This window comes from Lactuca virosa, chromosome 2 (genome assembly GCF_052849685.1).
Source record: "Lactuca virosa cultivar CGN04683 chromosome 2, Lactuca_virosa_CGN04683_v6, whole genome shotgun sequence".
NCBI lineage: Eukaryota > Viridiplantae > Streptophyta > Magnoliopsida > Asterales > Asteraceae > Lactuca > Lactuca virosa.
Window position 1 is genome coordinate 158,706,400 of NC_136427.1, and position 17,166 is coordinate 158,723,565.

The 17,166-nt window shown below is 35.4% G+C and overlaps 1 pseudogene; it reads right to left on the bottom strand.

The window, feature by feature from the left end:
- Nucleotides 1-317: 317 nt before the first annotated feature.
- Nucleotides 318-4,494, bottom strand: LOC145156578 (uncharacterized; annotated as a pseudogene).
- Between the last annotated feature and the right edge of the window lie 12,672 nt (nt 4,495-17,166).

Consider the following 17,166-nt stretch of genomic DNA (forward strand, 5'->3'; position numbering starts at 1 on the left):
TGATTTGCATGTCATCGTCATATTTTTTGTCTTCACATTCGTTTACACACATACATATATATTTTGTCAAATACCACCAACATATAATATTCAGTTAAATTATCAATGGGTAGCAAAACATATATAATATTAAAATGAAAACATTTGTGGCTATCTCTTAATAGCAGTTGTCCAATTAAAAAGAAACCAAACTATAAAAATCATCCAAAACAATGCAGTTTAATCAGACTACGATTCTAAACACCATAATTCAATTCGTGAAGCCAAAAACAAGTCGAACAAAGAACCAAGAAATAATCACCTATTCTCCCAATTCATCATTTACCTGCGCTCATCATTGTTTTTAGTAGATCCTTCCGTATGTTCATTGGACAAGTAAACAACGTTCTCGCATCTGCTTGGTTACGAGCCAAATACATGAGAGCAACTGGTATTTCATGGGGTTCTGTTGGGGTGCAAAGTTCTTCATGTATGACTTTGTAATGGTTTGACTCTTGTAGACCCACTTGCATGTGGTGCATTAGCCTTTAGACCCATGTGTTAGTGAGAGTGAGAGAGAGACATGTAAACACCTCTATAAATAGTGGGTTCATACCACATGTAGAGGTGTGCTTGAGAGGTGTAAAGTTTGAGTGTGTGAGTGTGTGTTATTTATGTAGATGTAGATCTATGTCCCTTTTTGTAACACAATACATATTCAATACATCTCTTGAACACCCAAATCACCATGTTTAATTGTGCAAGCTTTAATTCTGCATGCCAAACCATGTTCTTTGTCACTACAATTGGTATCAGAGCGGGTCTTCAAGATCAAGGTGATTTTTGAAGAACGATTCTCGGTTTGGCAATTTTTGTCAAAATTGGAGCAAATTTTGGTGAGTCTCTCTCTATGATCTCTCGTAATCATTAAATCCTGCGTTGCGTTTTTGAATTTTGATCGGTTTGTTTCGTTGGATCAATTTTTTTTAAAAACCCCATTGATGATCCAATAAGTTTTTTTAGATCAAGCCTAAAAATAAATCGTGATCTGTTCATTGTTCATTAATCCATTTTGAGTCCAAACCAAATTTTTTTTAAGATCTGATTTCACATAATCTGTTACTGTTCATAAGTCCGAATTGAGCCCATATTGTTGATTCGCATGTTTGAGCCCAAGTTGCTAATCATATTAACTCTTGATCTTTGAAATAGAAGCCCAATGTCTCGAGTCTGTCAATCATTCATCAGGTCAAAATTGAAGTTAAAGTCTAAATAGAACATATCAAACTCGATTTAGACGATGTTCGCTGATTGAGTTGAAGATGAAATAATTTTTGGAATGGAAATTGATTTTCTGTTGTTGTGTTCACATCGACCTGATATTATTGTTCTTAACATCGATTTATGTTTGTCAATCGATTCCTGGAGTCAAACTAATTTTGTTTGATTTTGTTTATTCACATCGGATTCATATGAAAATCGAGTCAAGATCTTAAATTGTTGAATCAGTGAAACAAAAATTTCGATTGATGATTGTTCTTAAAGTCAAAATTTGTTTCGATTTTCACTTTTATGACTTAATGAGGTTCGAATCTGTTTTGGAATTGATATGAGTGGTCGATGGTATTTGAAATGAAAGCTAAGAATGAAGGCGTGTTTGATTTGGAGTTGAGAATCGAAAGGTTTGGAGTTAAAATTTTGTGTCGACTGTTTTTGGTGCTTGGGTATCAAGATCGATAGTCGACTGGAACCAAAAAGGATTAGGATTCAATGGCTAATCGTTGATGATGATTTTGATAACGAACTGGAAAACGATTTTGATTTAGAATCGATGACTTTTATGAATATCTGTGTTCGTGAATGAAGATTTTCAATCGACAGATATTTCGGGGCACATGATCGATTTTGGAGTCAATGTTCGAAGGATTAGCGAGTCGCTGTTGATTATTGGTGTCGACTGGGTTTGATTTAAGAACGAAAGTTTTTTTTTGGAATCTGAATTCAAAGATTTGTGTTCTTGGGCCGATGTGCGAAAGTTTTTGATTTCGTTTGTTGATGGAAGATTTGAGAATCAATCGGTTGATTTACGAACAGATGGGTTGGTATTGTCGATGATTGATTGGGAACAGATGACGAAAAATTGAACAGATGGGTCTAAGGAAATCGATTTTGGGGTCCCTGTAATGAAAGAACGAACTGGAAAAGTCGATTCAGAGGGATGATTAAGAGGTTACTGTACATTCAGAGTCTTCGTATGCTTCGCATTCGTGTGTTTGGGAAGATGATTTTCATACGAAGAGGAGAGAGAAGGAAAATCTTCGTATGTTTGGGTGAAAATTTTTCGTGTGTTTGGTTCCTGAGATTTTCGTACGAAGCGTTCATAAGAAACGTACGAAGGATCATGTGAATTGATGAAAAAGAAAGACAAATTTTCGAAAATGGTCCTTGAAAATTCGCATGTTTGTCACCTGAAAATTTTGTATGTTGGGTTGTAAAATTTCGTATCTTGGGTTGCAAAAGTTCGTATTATGGGAAGCAAAACCAAAAGTTTCGCATGTAGTCCCTCAAGTTTTGACTGTTTGACAAAGGGAAAAAGCAAGCTTCGAATGTTTGGATCAAAATTTCGTATATTTTGATAAAAAAACAAAATTTTCGAAAATCACCCCTGAAATTTCGAATGGTTGTCAATTGGGAAAAGGCTTCGAATGTTTTGCAAAAGGCTTTGAACATTTTGATCAAAAAGCAAAATTTTCGAATTCAGCCCCTGAAATTTCGAATGTTTGGCAAACTCAACAATTAATTGAAGTTTCGAATGTTTGACACTTTTCACCCAAATTCGAAATTTTTTTTTTTGGACCTTCGAATATTTTGGGGATTCTTCGTATGTTTGGTGCATAATGGCAGAATTTTCGAAAATAGTCCCTGAGGCTTCGAATGTTTGGCGGTTCATACACAAATTCGAAAAAGGACTGTTTTTGCTGAAAATTGAAGATTGTGCATTTTAAGCCCCTACAGTTTGTGCAAATTGACGCTTTCTACCCAGCTTTGGAAAAGGGGGAGAGTTTTTGCTGAAAATTGAAGATTGTGCATTTTAAGCCCCTGCTCAGTTTGTATGGTTTCACATCCTAGAGCCCAAATTGAAGAATCATGGAAGAATTGAAGATTGAAGTTCGTTTCGATATGTGTCACGCTTGAGGCTCGAACCGCGTAGTTGCTCGACTTTGGAAGATTTGAAGTGGGTCATCCATTCCTAACTTTGAGGGGGAGAATGTTGGGGTGCAAAGTTCTTCATGTATGACTTTGTAATGGTTTGACTCTTGTAGACCCACTTGCATGTGGTGCATTAGCCTTTAGACCCATGTGTTAGTGAGAGTGAGAGAGAGACATGTAAACACCTCTATAAATAGTGGGTTCATACCACATGTAGAGGTGTGCTTGAGAGGTGTAAAGTTTGAGTGTGTGAGTGTGTGTTATTTATGTAGATGTAGATCTATGTCCCTTTTTGTAACACAATACATATTCAATACATCTCTTGAACACCCAAATCACCATGTTTAATTGTGCAAGCTTTAATTCCGCATGCCAAACCATGTTCTTTGTCACTACAGGTTCCAAACCCATCGGCTGCAATTCTTGATAAATTTTATCACCTGTTAACTCATGATGGTAAGCTCTTTCAAAGATTTTGTTACCTTCCCTCATAGCATTAGCCACATCACCAACAGCATTCATAATCTTTGTTTCAAATGTTTCATGTTCAGGTTGAGGCTGAGGTTCAGCTTCCTTTTCTACTTCATCTACGAGTTTTCTTTTTTTAGTTTTACACTTTTTTGCACTTGAATTTTGTTTAGGCGTAGGAGATACCACTTGAATGTCATCTTCCACATCATCTATACGTTGGTTCTCCAGTGTAACATCATTACTTGCCAATAAATTATCATCCTCTGAAATGCTTTTTATTTCGATGTCTGTAGTCTTGTTAAACCTAGCATTTCTCTCCTTTGTTGTTTCAGCATTTTCTCCTGAAGCTCTATTTCTTGCAAATAATACCAACATTTGCTCGAAATTGGCCACCTTTTTTGTCTTCAGTATAACTGCTTCAGGCTTTGACTGTTTAAAAACCCAAAAATACATTAAAATTCTTAATGATAACATAATATAAAACTAAACTAAATACAACGTAAGACGAACACTAACCTTAATTAAATTATCCCAAACCTGCTCATCTGCTTCAATTAGTTGGGTTTCAACATTCCAACCGAACCCACTCAAGGAAATCCCATGGAACATGTCATACCATTATGAAAAACCAAATTTCAAACTTTTCAAACGATTTTTTAAATTACTTGTAGTTAAATTCATGTTAAGTTTCTTATTGAGCTCCTCAACCATATTTGCATACACTTGTGAAGTAAAATTTCCATGAAGCCTATTTCCTTTTTCTTGTTGTTGTACCATTGCCTCAACAAATGCAGTATCCATATATTTTGTCCAGTTCACGAGTGACTTCTTACCGGTATTTACAAAAGGTTCTTGCTTGTTCATTATCGGTTTCTACATAACATAAAAAGAAACATACATTATTATAAAAAGAACATAGTTATAAAGTGTACAAGTTATAAAAAATAAAATTAAAAAAAACTAAATAACACAAATAAATTCGCAAAACAATGTTCAATAAAAAACCAAATTACAAATGAAGTAATATAACAAAATACTCTTAAACTATGTTGACATATTTATTTTATTGTTTGGACTCAATAAGTAATTAGTCCACATTTGATTTGCAATTGAGTTCCTCAGTTGTTCTGCCATGATGTTACCCTCACGCGTACCACTTGAATTATGTCTCACTTCCTCTGTTGGTGCACTTAACACCTCCTGCAATACCTCATCTTCAAGATCTTTGTCACGATCTTTGACTATCAAAAAGTTATGTAAAATACAACACGCCAAAAAAATGTCTGATTATGTTTCACAAGAATAAAAAGGTTCCTGTATACTTCTAATGATAGGGAACCTTATTTTTAGAACACCAAATGCCCTTTCTATAGCATTACGTAATGAAGCGTGACGAAGATTGAACAACTCTCTAGCATTTTGTGGGGCCCGAGTGGAATATTCTTTTAAATGATACCTAACACCTCTATATGGCGCCATTAATGTAGTTGAGTGAGGCAAACCCGCATCTACTAAATAATAGCGACCTATAATTAAATTGTAATTAGTTTTTTTAATAATAATTTAAACACAAAATGAAAAGTTGGTATTAGAAATAATGTTGGTGCATGGAAATGCTCCACAAATAATGAGTGTTTACTGGGTTGTATTTTCCCTTTATTGTATTTATGGTGTAAAAACTCTCCCTCCTATATAAAGGGAGAGTTGGTCATTTATTTCACTAGCTAGCTTATCTTTTCTTAGTTAGAGTTACTTTTCTCACAATGTAATTCTAGAGAGAGAAAGTTGGTGGGTTCTCCCACCCAGGGAGAGTTTCTCTCCCACCAAGTTCTTCATGCATCAATATTATTATCTCTCTTTGTTCTTATTATTTTCTTATGAATTCATAATATGTTCTTCGTGTTCATACTTCCACAAACACGATTAATCTCGAGATATCCTTCTTCCGCACTCACCGTTCGTTATAAAAATGGGTCTCTACAATTTGTATCAGAGCCGTACCTTGAAGATCTCACGATTATTTCAAGGGAACGACTCCCGTTCGGTGATTATCTTGTGATTTTTTTCCCGTGTTTCTGCAAGAAAAATTTTTCGGGTTGCAAACCGGAATTTTTTTTTTATGATGTTCTTTCTTATTTCTATCTTTTGGGTGATTCTATCTTAGCAAAAATAAAAGTTGCTGCTGTTGATCGTTCTATTATTGCTGAAAAAAAAATTGATGTTCTTCATGTTCTTATTACGTTTCTGTTGAAGAAGTGTACAAAAATGGGAGAAGAAATTATTTTTGTGGTCTCCAATTTGTTAAAGAATTTGCTCCAGGCATTTTATTTATGCCTTGGAAATGAGAAGACACAATTATGGGCTTATTTTCATTGAAGTGGTGTTTTTTTTTTTACCCAGCAGCTTGAAATCTTCTTGAGGTATGAAGACTTTTACTCCTCATTTACTCTTGCTGTAGATCTTTAATTGAAGAAATTTGGACGTAAATTGTGTTTGTGAAAAGCATATTGTCCTTGTTACTCTTTTGGGTAAAGAGTACTCCACTATTTACTCCCTCAAAAAGACAAAAACCATGCGACATTGTCCTTTCCCATCACCTTTTGTCCCTAAAACCCCCTGCACACTCTTTCTTTTTGCCTTCTCTAGACCCACCTTTGACTTAAAATGCTTTATAAAAAGATTCTCTTATTAAAATATGAATAAATGGCCTTTGCGGTACCATTTTTCATGAAAAAATAGCATTTTTCGTCACCTGTTCAGCCCTTTCCGAACCCCAGAACTGCAGCCAAAAACTGTCTACCGGAGTCCCCTGAGAAGCCTCTCAGCACCCCTTCTTAGCCTTGCTACCGCAGCCCCTCTCAGGTCCCTATCCGCAGCCGAGAGACTGCAGTCATATGCTTATTCCGAAAAACCGAAGTCACTCTTGAACCGCAGCCTCGGATCCTTCTTACCGCAATGGCCTCGCACCGCAGCGCTGTTCCTTTTTGGCTCGGACCCCAGGCGCGCCTACTGCAGTCTTGCAACCGCAGCCGCCTCAGCCTCCTCGCCTACCGCAGCCAGTGCCTTGCGTCCGCACCCAAGCCAGCTCCATCCGCGACCAGCTCCATCAGCGCCCAGCCCCTCCATCCGCGACCAGTTCTTCCATCCGCACCCAAGACCCCACCGCACCCACCTGATCACTTCCTACCGCAACCACCTCCCACCTTATCCACCCTCTCTCACCCGCAAGCCCCCTTCTCCATCAGCAGCCTCCGCCCAGCTCCTCCTTCCTCCCCTTCCTTCTCCTTCTCCCCTCCTCCCCTTCCTTCTCCTTCTCCCCTCCTCCCCTCCTTTCTTTTTCCTCCCTTCTCATCAGCCCCCCCCCCCTTTTTTTTTTAGCCTTCTTATTTTTTTTAAGCCTCATTTTTATTATTTATTCAGTTTTTTTGTTATTTTTTTTTTCAGTTTATTTTTTTTATTTAGCCAATTATTTTTTTTTAACACCATTTTTTTCTATTTTAGCCAATTATTTTTAGTAAAACCAATTTTTTTTTTAAAACCAATTATTTTTTTTACACCAATTATTTTATTTAACACCAATTTTTGCCACAACCGCACCCTTGGATTGTCACATTGGTTCATTTCATGCCGGTTATTATTGGAAGAATACTCCTACCGCAGTCGGACTTCATATTATTTTTTGTGATGCTTGCACCGCAACGGCGATTGATCAACAAAGTTGTTTCGCATTCTTCACATTATGGGATTTTATGACTTGTCGCTCTTGATTTTTAGTTGACGAATCATGTATCTTGAGCATGTGGACTTTATTCTCTATTGAAGACCACTTCAAGTGTTCCGGCACCACAGTTTGGATATTTGGATATATTTTTGGCACAACAGATTATTCTCAGCACAGTTTCAGCAACTATGTCACCCGCTTCCTCATGACCGCAAGAGTATCTCTTTTACTCTTTCTCGTTTCTTAACGAGACCCTTCATACATCTAGGGAGAGCTTATCTTAGCTCTTGGTATCCGACACTCTCCATCCGATGATTTGTTGATTTTTGATATCCGGTCATTGGTTATCAAAAATAGGGAGAGAATATCATCCGGATTTGGTTATTATGATTGTTTGAGTTTGGATTTTGAAGACTTCTGAAGACGATTATTTATTTAGTAATGCGATGTGACACTTCTTTTTGGTCTTTACAGATCAAATTTTTGGCATTACTCGATGTTTTCCGATTCGGATTATTTATTATTCGAACTCTACCACAGGATGATTTTGTGTTCGCATCCGGTTCAGATCTTATGGTTTCACGAGTTTGGATTTGCGATATGTTGAAGATGAAGATTATTTTGGCAATGTGACGTGGCACTTATTTTTGGTCCTTGGATCAAATTTTCGGCATTGCTAGACCATGTTTTTGGACTCACATTATTTTTATCCGGACTTCATTTTATGGATGCTTCACATTTTTAGCAGGTTATTCTTTGAAGAATTTCGGTGTATTATGATTCGAGAACTCGAGATGTTTTTCAGACTTTTGAAGCCGAAGTGTTTCTTTTATTGGATCTTCTACTTGCTCATGGTGACCTCCTTCGGGTGATTATGACTGGTTTGAAGATTTGGATCTTATATTTTTTCTGCTTCATTGGTTGTGCTTTGAAGCCGAAGACCTTCATTGTTAGAGATTCATGGCCAGTTTCAGACTTCACAGACACTTCAGAGTTTCAGAGACATTTTAGCACTTGATTGCATTTTATTACCACACTTGCTAGTCGGATTACTGTATTATAGCCTTGTATCACTTATTGGATCTCTCATCATTTGTAAGCATTTAGGGAGAGAATGTTGGTGCATGGAAATGCTCCACAAATAATGAGTGTTTATTAGGTTGTATTTTCCCTTTATTGTATTTATGGTGTAAAAACTCTCCCTCCTATATAAAGGGAGAGTTGGTCATTTATTTCACTAGCTAGCTTATCTTTTCTTAGTTAGAGTTACTTTTCTCACAATGTAATTCTAGAGAGAGAAAGTTGGTGGGTTCTCCCACCCAGGGAGAGTTTCTCTCCCACCAAGTTCTTCATGCATCAATATTATTATCTCTCTTTGTTCTTATTATTTTCTTATGAACTCATAATATGTTCTTCGTGTTCATACTTCCAAAAACACGATTAATCTCGAGATATCCTTCTTCCGCACTCACCGTTCGTTATAAAAATGGGTCTCTACAAATAACCATTTGGAATTACTAGTTTATCATCTCTATTGAGCGCATTCTTTAGTATCCTCGAGTCTGATGCAGTACCCTCCCAACCGGTTAAAACATACGTAAACTTTAAATCAAATGAACAAGCAGCTAATACATTTATCGTTGGGTAACCCTTGCGGCCACGATATCTAGGGGCATCTCTGTTAGGTACTTTGACACGAACATGTGTACCATCAATTGCCCCTACACAGTTCTTGAAGTAAGGAAAGAATCTCTTTTTCTCTTGAATTTCTTTGGGGACAACATCACCTTGTGATTGTTGAATATAAAGACTTTCTAATGTTATAACCGAGCGCAAAACTCTACGGAAGCACCTACTCGTTGTGGATTTAGAGCGCTGATACATCCAAGAGACAAATGTATTTCTCAAATCATTACCTACAATGTGCAAAAATCTTGCAACATGCTCTTCAACAGACATTCGCTGAGTAGGTCGAAGACCACCATCACGTCGTAAGATAACACATAGCTTCTTAAAAGCTTGCTCACTCATACGGATAAGCTCACGACATTGAACACCATTTGAAAGGTTATGTAACAACTCTCCTCGTACACGTCAGCGTTTTAAAAGAGTTTCTCTAGTAGGTAAATTAGGACCATTGTTGATGGTAAGTTTGCGTTGTGCCAGAATAGCCATCAACAAGCAAATTAGATGAACAACTTGCATTTGTCTTGATTTCAGAATATGAGCCGGTAAAGGAAGGTCATTATCCATTGAATTCAATGTGACCTATTTTATGTACAAAATGTGAAGGACTATAAAGAGGGCATCCTAACAGCAGCAAAAAACAGCCACACACCAAAAATAAAAGCAAGGGAAAAATAGTCCAATGGGAACAACAAAGAAGAACAAATAGCATCAACAACAAGGATTGAAAACAGAAAACAACAACACGTTTTGGCTTATTATTGTTGATTGGTATCGATTGCTAGTGTTAAAAAAATGAAAATAGGAATGAAACTAATCATTAGAACAAGCATAAAACTCTTTTAATCATTTGAATTCATGAGCATGACATGGAATTGTATAAAAGTGTAAATTTAAACATGTAACACATCTTCAATTTCTATAGAGTGCATTAACCGGTGCCTGTTTCTTTTATGTTTCAAATTCACTTGGTAGCTTTTATAAACTTAAAAGATGGTTATTTTTTAAATTCATTTAGTATCTTTTATAAACTCTACATTTTGTTTTTCTAATTTATAGTGCCTTTGGTATTCTGTATTAAATATACAAAATACTATTAAAATTCAAATTTTGACTTGCATGAATATATAATGGTATTAATTTCAAAAATTCAATGTTATTAGTAACAAACTTATCAATGAATTGTAGACACGTTATAAACTCATTCGGTTCTATACAAGATAGAATACTCATTTTTGTATTTTGTTTGAATGAAATTTTCCATCTGATCAAATACATATAATTTGATAAACTTGGTTACATTTACGAAAAAAGTCAATCAAAAGTATTAGAATTGGTCAGTAAGCAAGATTGGTCATTGATATTATCAAAGGTTTATACAGATAAAAGACATCATTATCCAAATCCATGTTGTTTTTTGTATCTACGACAATATGGTTTAATTCGACAATGGAAAAAATATATAGACAAACAAATCTGTATTAATTGGGCCCGACTGTAATTGCTAAAAGTTTAGAAACGAGATGCTAATCTTGATCATATTACCGCATCAAGAACAAAAGATTTTCACATGATGAACATAGATGCAATTAAGAATACTTTACCTGTGAGATTACAGATTGCAGATTGCAGATTGCAGGGACGAAGATGCAGACCTGATGAACGGCTTGAGAGTTGAGAATGCAAATTGTGTTTTTTGGTTTGCAGCATACGTAGAAATAGTGATAAGAAAAATAATTTGGTAAACTTCAAATATATGGGTTTTAGATATGGACGACTTCTCTCCAAATCTCTCCAATTTGGGAGGAAGATTAGGAGGGAAGATCTTCCCTTATCTTCTCTTCTTTTCTTTCCAAATCCACCCAAAAAAAACTCGGGAACAAAATCGATCCTCCTTTCCTCCCAATTCCTTCCAGTTACCTCCCCTTCCCTCGTTAAATGAGACTCGGGAACGAGGCGTTAGCCCGTTTTCCCCTTCGGCTTAATTGTGGGAAGGAACAAAAATAAAGCCTCCGTCCCTTGTTTGTGTGTCGATTAATTGGAAGGAACAAAAAAATAGTGATGGTCAGGAAAGTGAGTGTGAGAATTAGCGAACACAAGACAAAAAAATCGGGAAGAAGTTGTGTGGTTCTCGACTTTCATAAGGGGGGACGAAAATTGAAGTTGTGAAACGATGAATCCAATTGGTAAGTCTCGATTTTTTCCTTCCTCTTGTATCCATACTCAAACTGCTAGTATTTTGGAAGGAATTATGAAGTTGAGTTGTTTCCCGTTGACTTGATTGATCTTCTACCTTCACTTCAATTCTTTTGGTTCTTTGAATGGTCGAATTTCATCCTTATTGGAGGAGTTCAAGGCTAGTTCTTGCTGTCAATTTCTTTTAATACAACACTAATTTATGTGTTAGTTTTGGTGCTTATGGGTTGGTTGGAATGATGGAATCAATCGTCTCCATTTGGTGTACAATATTCACGTTTCTTTCACTTCAATTCTAATGATTTCATGTGTGTAATCTTTCTTTTAAATGACCATGTTTTCAACCATCAAAAAGGTATTCAAAACGGCGCCTAAAGGTCTTTATATGTGGCTTACTGATATAGGAAAGGCAAGCCCTTAATGGTGTCTTATATTTTAGCAATGTACTTTATTTTTCCCATAAAAGCAATGTACTTTGAGTTTTGAGGTTAAAATTATTATTTTAACTTCTTGACATGTTGCTACTATTAAGAACTCAATTTCTATCTTTTTAGTTGATTTTGATTATAGCTTAATGGGTTAAATAACAACCCTTCAAATGCAAAGTTGGGAAATTCAGGAAAATTCTCATTATGTCCCTGTTTAAACAAAGTCTAGAAAAATCATCTGGAGTTAGATTGAGGATCCTTAAACTCTAAAAATTTAAAGTTTTAGTCTAGCTTGTCTGTGATCTTTCCCAAGACCTGATGTTGTCTCTAACCAAGGTGAAAATTGTCATTTTCACTGACTGGTCAGAAATTAGCTGCATTGATATCTCATATTGTAAAATCCATAGAAAATTGTATAAAAATCGTATGGACTTGTGCGAGTACCCTATGAAAAGATAAAAGTCTAAAATACTGGAATATACAAAAATATGGTATATTTTGAAGGCCTTGGTGGTTTTAAAATGGACTTGAACAGGTGGTTGTTACGGGTCAAAATCTTGACCTTTGTTCAAAACGTTCATCTATATGTTTAGGCATTCTACTCTCAACATTTTTGTGTCATCTCTTTGATATTTTCATAAAGTACCCAATTGATTTCTTAATAATATCATTCAAGCCTTTTTTGTGTAAAATTGAGTGACTTTAATCCTTTACCTAAAGTCTTAAAGCATATGGTAATTTTTGGTGAATGTTGGAATTTTGCACAACAACTTTTCCCCGTCTTGCGAGATCTGTAGCAGCTAATCTGGACAGGAATTTGATGATGCTCCACTCTGATGAAGTTATAGGAAATCGAGTCTAGTTTCAAGAAATTCCAATTTCATCCTATTTAGAGCTTTATATTTTGTTTAATGACCGAAACACTGAATAGGGGTCAAGGTTGGAATTATAAAAAAAATATAATATAAAACTAATATATGATGAGCTAAACTTGTAGACTTTGAATGCACTTAATAACTTGATGATATATGTGTTTAGGTGAGGTCTTGACAACTTCAAGGGAGCTCGAAACTTGGAGTTAATAAAGGATTTCTCAAGTTCAAGGTGAGTTAGTAGCTTTACTTACTAGTTGTGCATAAGTCGAGAAGAACATTTCATATATGGATCCTTGATCCACTTTATGTTAAATATGACCATGGTTGTGTATCTATGTGTTTGTTTGATATGCTTTTATGCTAGATGCCATGCTTAGGGTTTAAATTGATTATTTGACTATATTTTGATGATTATGATGTTTATGTTATGCTAGCATGAATTTGGTTGACAATATGACTAATTGACTAAGTTTTGTTGACTTGTTACTGGATTTGGTGAATATTATAATATTGGTTGATTCTATGAAATTGCATTCATAATATGATGAATTATTGAATTGTACGGGTTGATGCGTAGTGGGTTTGGGTAGTGAATAATACTTTGCCTAAAACCTTATTTGGATACTTAGTGGTGCCTATTAGGTTTAAAAGAGGACCTATAGAAAAGAGCTTAAGCCATTGTGCTGAAAGTCGTTTGGTCTATCTAGAAGATCCTGCGACACATGGTATACGTACATTGTAACCACAGTGTTCGTAGACTGGAGTGGTTTGGTCCTTTGGTTGTCGACTAGTACAAACATCAAGTTGGATTGGGAGTTGTTATGGTTGTGCAACACCGTTGGTACCAATCCTGAATGATGCCACGAAATACTTGTGTTTCACACAGTCGTCATAGCAAAAGAGGTGGCTGGGGTCAATTTTTTGGGTGGAAGTCATGAGCCACTTACAGCATTCGACAATGTAGGCACACGAGTAGTGAATTGAGTATCTTCATTGGGGTAGGATGTAGTGAGAGACTAATGCCTATCGTATGATGCTTTTGTTGATATGAGATGTCTTTGTTGATATATGATGTTGTGTTGATATGCGATGCCTTTGTTGTTATAGGATATTGTGGTCATATGCGATGCCTTTGCTGATATATGATCTCGTGTTGGTATGCGATGTTGTGTTGATATGAAATGCCTTTGGTGTTATATGATGTTGTGGTGATATGCAATTCCTTTGTTGATATATGATGTTGTGTTGGTATGTGATGTTTGTGTTGTTAAGCGATACATTTGTTGATATGTGATGCCTTCGTTGATTTCAAATGTTTAGTTAATTTGTGTTCCTTTGTTGATATGAGTTGTTGTTGCCCATATGTAATGCTTACAATGATCTGTGATGTATATGTATGTCCTCTTTCAACTGTATGCAACATTTATTAACTCACTCAGAAGGGGTTGACACTTATTTCTTTTACTTTGTGTCATGTGATCGGTACAGGTAGCTTAGGAGCTTGGATTAGTGAGAGGGGTTGCTAATGGGTAGTAAATTTTTATTATCGATACCACTCTTGGACACGTTTTTTATTATTTACTTTAAAATACTTTTGCTTCCGCTTCATTGAAATTGGTTTGGAATAATGTTTGAATTTTAAGGTAACGTTGTGGTTTGAAAATGTTTTAAATTAATTAAATAAAGTCTTATGTTGCGATTGTTTGTTAAAAATGTGTTAAAAGTAAAAAAAATAATAAAAAGGGTAAAAATCACGGCGTTACAGTTTGAGTAATTGTTCGGGTGAGTTATATCACTATATACTATGTATTACAATATATGTCCATGTATGTTTTGATAGTGAGCTAGTAGAGTAGAGATGGTAGTATAATCTCTATGTGCTTAAATGTAAATGTACTTGAAACTGATAGAGTATAAAGGATAAATGTGCATGTACTAGAAGAGTCTAAAGTGCAGTCTCTATATGCGTAATTATTGTGATATTTGAATTGTCTACTAAGATTTAGTTAGGGGATGATGGCGGAACGACAAAGAGGTTCGGAGCCTATAGGCCCGTGTGTTGACAAAATCAAAAGTAAGCCGTAAGTACACATAGACCCGCAGTGACAAAATGGTAAGTAGGTCGTAAGTACACATAGACCCATGTTGATGAAATGGCAAGTATGTCGTAAGTACACAAAGACTCGTGTTCACGGAATGACATGTAGGCCGTAAGTACACGGAGAACCGTCTTGACGAAATCGCAAGTAGGTCGTAAGTACATGTAGACCTGTGTTGAAGACAAAATGGTTGGGCCGTAATTGGCTGATCGTGAGCCATTATTTGTATGCATGTATATGTATTGTACTATATGGTATTTTGGGGAACTCACTAACCCTCATGTTTACCCAGTTGATTATAAATGTTTGTTAGGTGCTTCATTGATTCGTGAGAATGGAAAGGTTCGACTGTAGACACGCGCATTCACAACATGTTACCGCATAATGTAACTATACTATGATATATTTGAATAAATAAAAATGAAAAATTTTGGGTTGAAAATTGGACGTTACAGTGAGGCTTAGATATGAGTCGGTCTCTTTATATGTTTTTATATAAGTTTTGGCTCCAGCCAGTATAAGCCTTTCTATCATGAACAACTGGTAATTATTTTCCACTGTTGGATCCAAGATCTTGCTATAGTTTGATGAATATGCTAGTTTATACCTGAAATTATCACAAATAAACTATCGGGATTTCTTAAAGAAACACAAAGTTTCTATTTTGGCAATTATTTTAATCCAAAATCCCATAAGAATGATGTAGACAATTGTACCTCTACTCAAAGGTAGAAAGCCTATTTCCATAGATGACCTGATTTAGGGAATTACATTTATGTAACAAAGTTTCATCTTTTTTCCAATTTGATGCAAAAACATGATTTTTTATATCAAATATGCAATGATGCTTCAATAAATATGTTTTCAACACTCGTTAGGTTTATATTTGCAAATTCTAATAGAGCATTTATGCAACAACCCATTGATCTTTTTTTTTTTGAAATTTATTCAATTTAAGACTAGCTAAAAGCTAACAGTAGGTGATAGCTGAAAAACTAACTATTACTGTTAGCTGAAAAGTTGACTGCTACCTGAAAAGTTAGATGATACGTTTGGTAAAAACTAACTCATAAACTACCCGAAAGATATAAAATAATAAAATGACATTTAGAATACAAGACTGACCTTATGTGTTGCATCACTAAGTGTTTTGGCAAGAAATGAATGTGGTAACAAAAAAAAGAGGTGGTTTTTTTTATCCTTACATTCCATGAACCTGAATTGATTATGGTGGTGATTAATACCTACACACACAAAACAAAAAAAACAACAGAACAAAAAAAACAAAAAAACAAAAAACAAATGACACGTAAGAGAAGTCGTTGGCATGATAAGAGATAAGAATTGGCCTTGAAAAGTAAATGTTATACATAATTATAATTTCTTGAAAGGCCTTTTATTTTTAAGGGAAAATGACATAAACGCCCTTAAGTTTTCACACATATATGTCCAAGAACATCACATGTGTGTGGTTTTTATTCCAACATTTATATGGTATCGAGCTCAAATTTGGTTAGGTTTGGGATTGATAAGTCGTTTACATCCCCTTTTAATAAATAAATTACTGTGAATGGTCTATTTTGTATTTTGTCCGGAGCTTCAAAACCGCTTAAAACGGCCTTGCACACAAACGCTTTAAAACTTGCTAAAAACACACAATGTATAACACGAAAAAGTTAACAAAGATTTTATGAGAATGAAATAAAGATAGCTGGTTAGACAACGTTAAACTTTATGATTCTGGATAAATAAATAGTGAAAATTTTGGACCTTACAAACTACAATTGATATCTTTTAGAATGGGATCAACCTTGATCAATAGGGATGCATAACTTACATTAAACAAAAACTTGCAAATACTATAAGAACTTTAAAAGAAATTCGACCTGAAACAAGGGATGCATAACTTAACTTGAGTAATTCGTTTTAGGATAGGGGATAAAAATTTAATATGTATGGAAAACCGGGAAATTAGGAATGGGATTTGATCTTTTTACACAAAACGACGTAGCATTTATCTAAACGAAGGTAGACTTTCCTTATATAACTACAATTCGATATTTTATTGAATATTATACCGAATCTCGCCTACCTTAATCTTCCGTGATCTACTTTCCTATTTGGATGAATCCTAAGTTTTTAGGTCACTGGATTCATTAACTATATAAGTATAGCCAGTTCATGCAGATTTTGAGTTATAACTCGGTATATCCTAAAACATACTCATATATATCATCGAGACATGGCTGAGTTAGCTGAGTTGCCTTTAGACGTCATCGACGAAATCTTATCAAGAATGCCTCTCATCGGGTACATCTCTCGTCGACCCTATAAACCATCTATTCTCAGTTTCTTGCTTATCAACGAGTTGAAAGAACATACTCCTGAAACGAACTCGGTAATGGAGTTTGGGTGTCAAGAATCGTTGATGGTTTTGGGTTCTTGCAATGGGCTGCTTTATCTATCACAAAACCATGGTAATGACATGACTACTTTGGTTG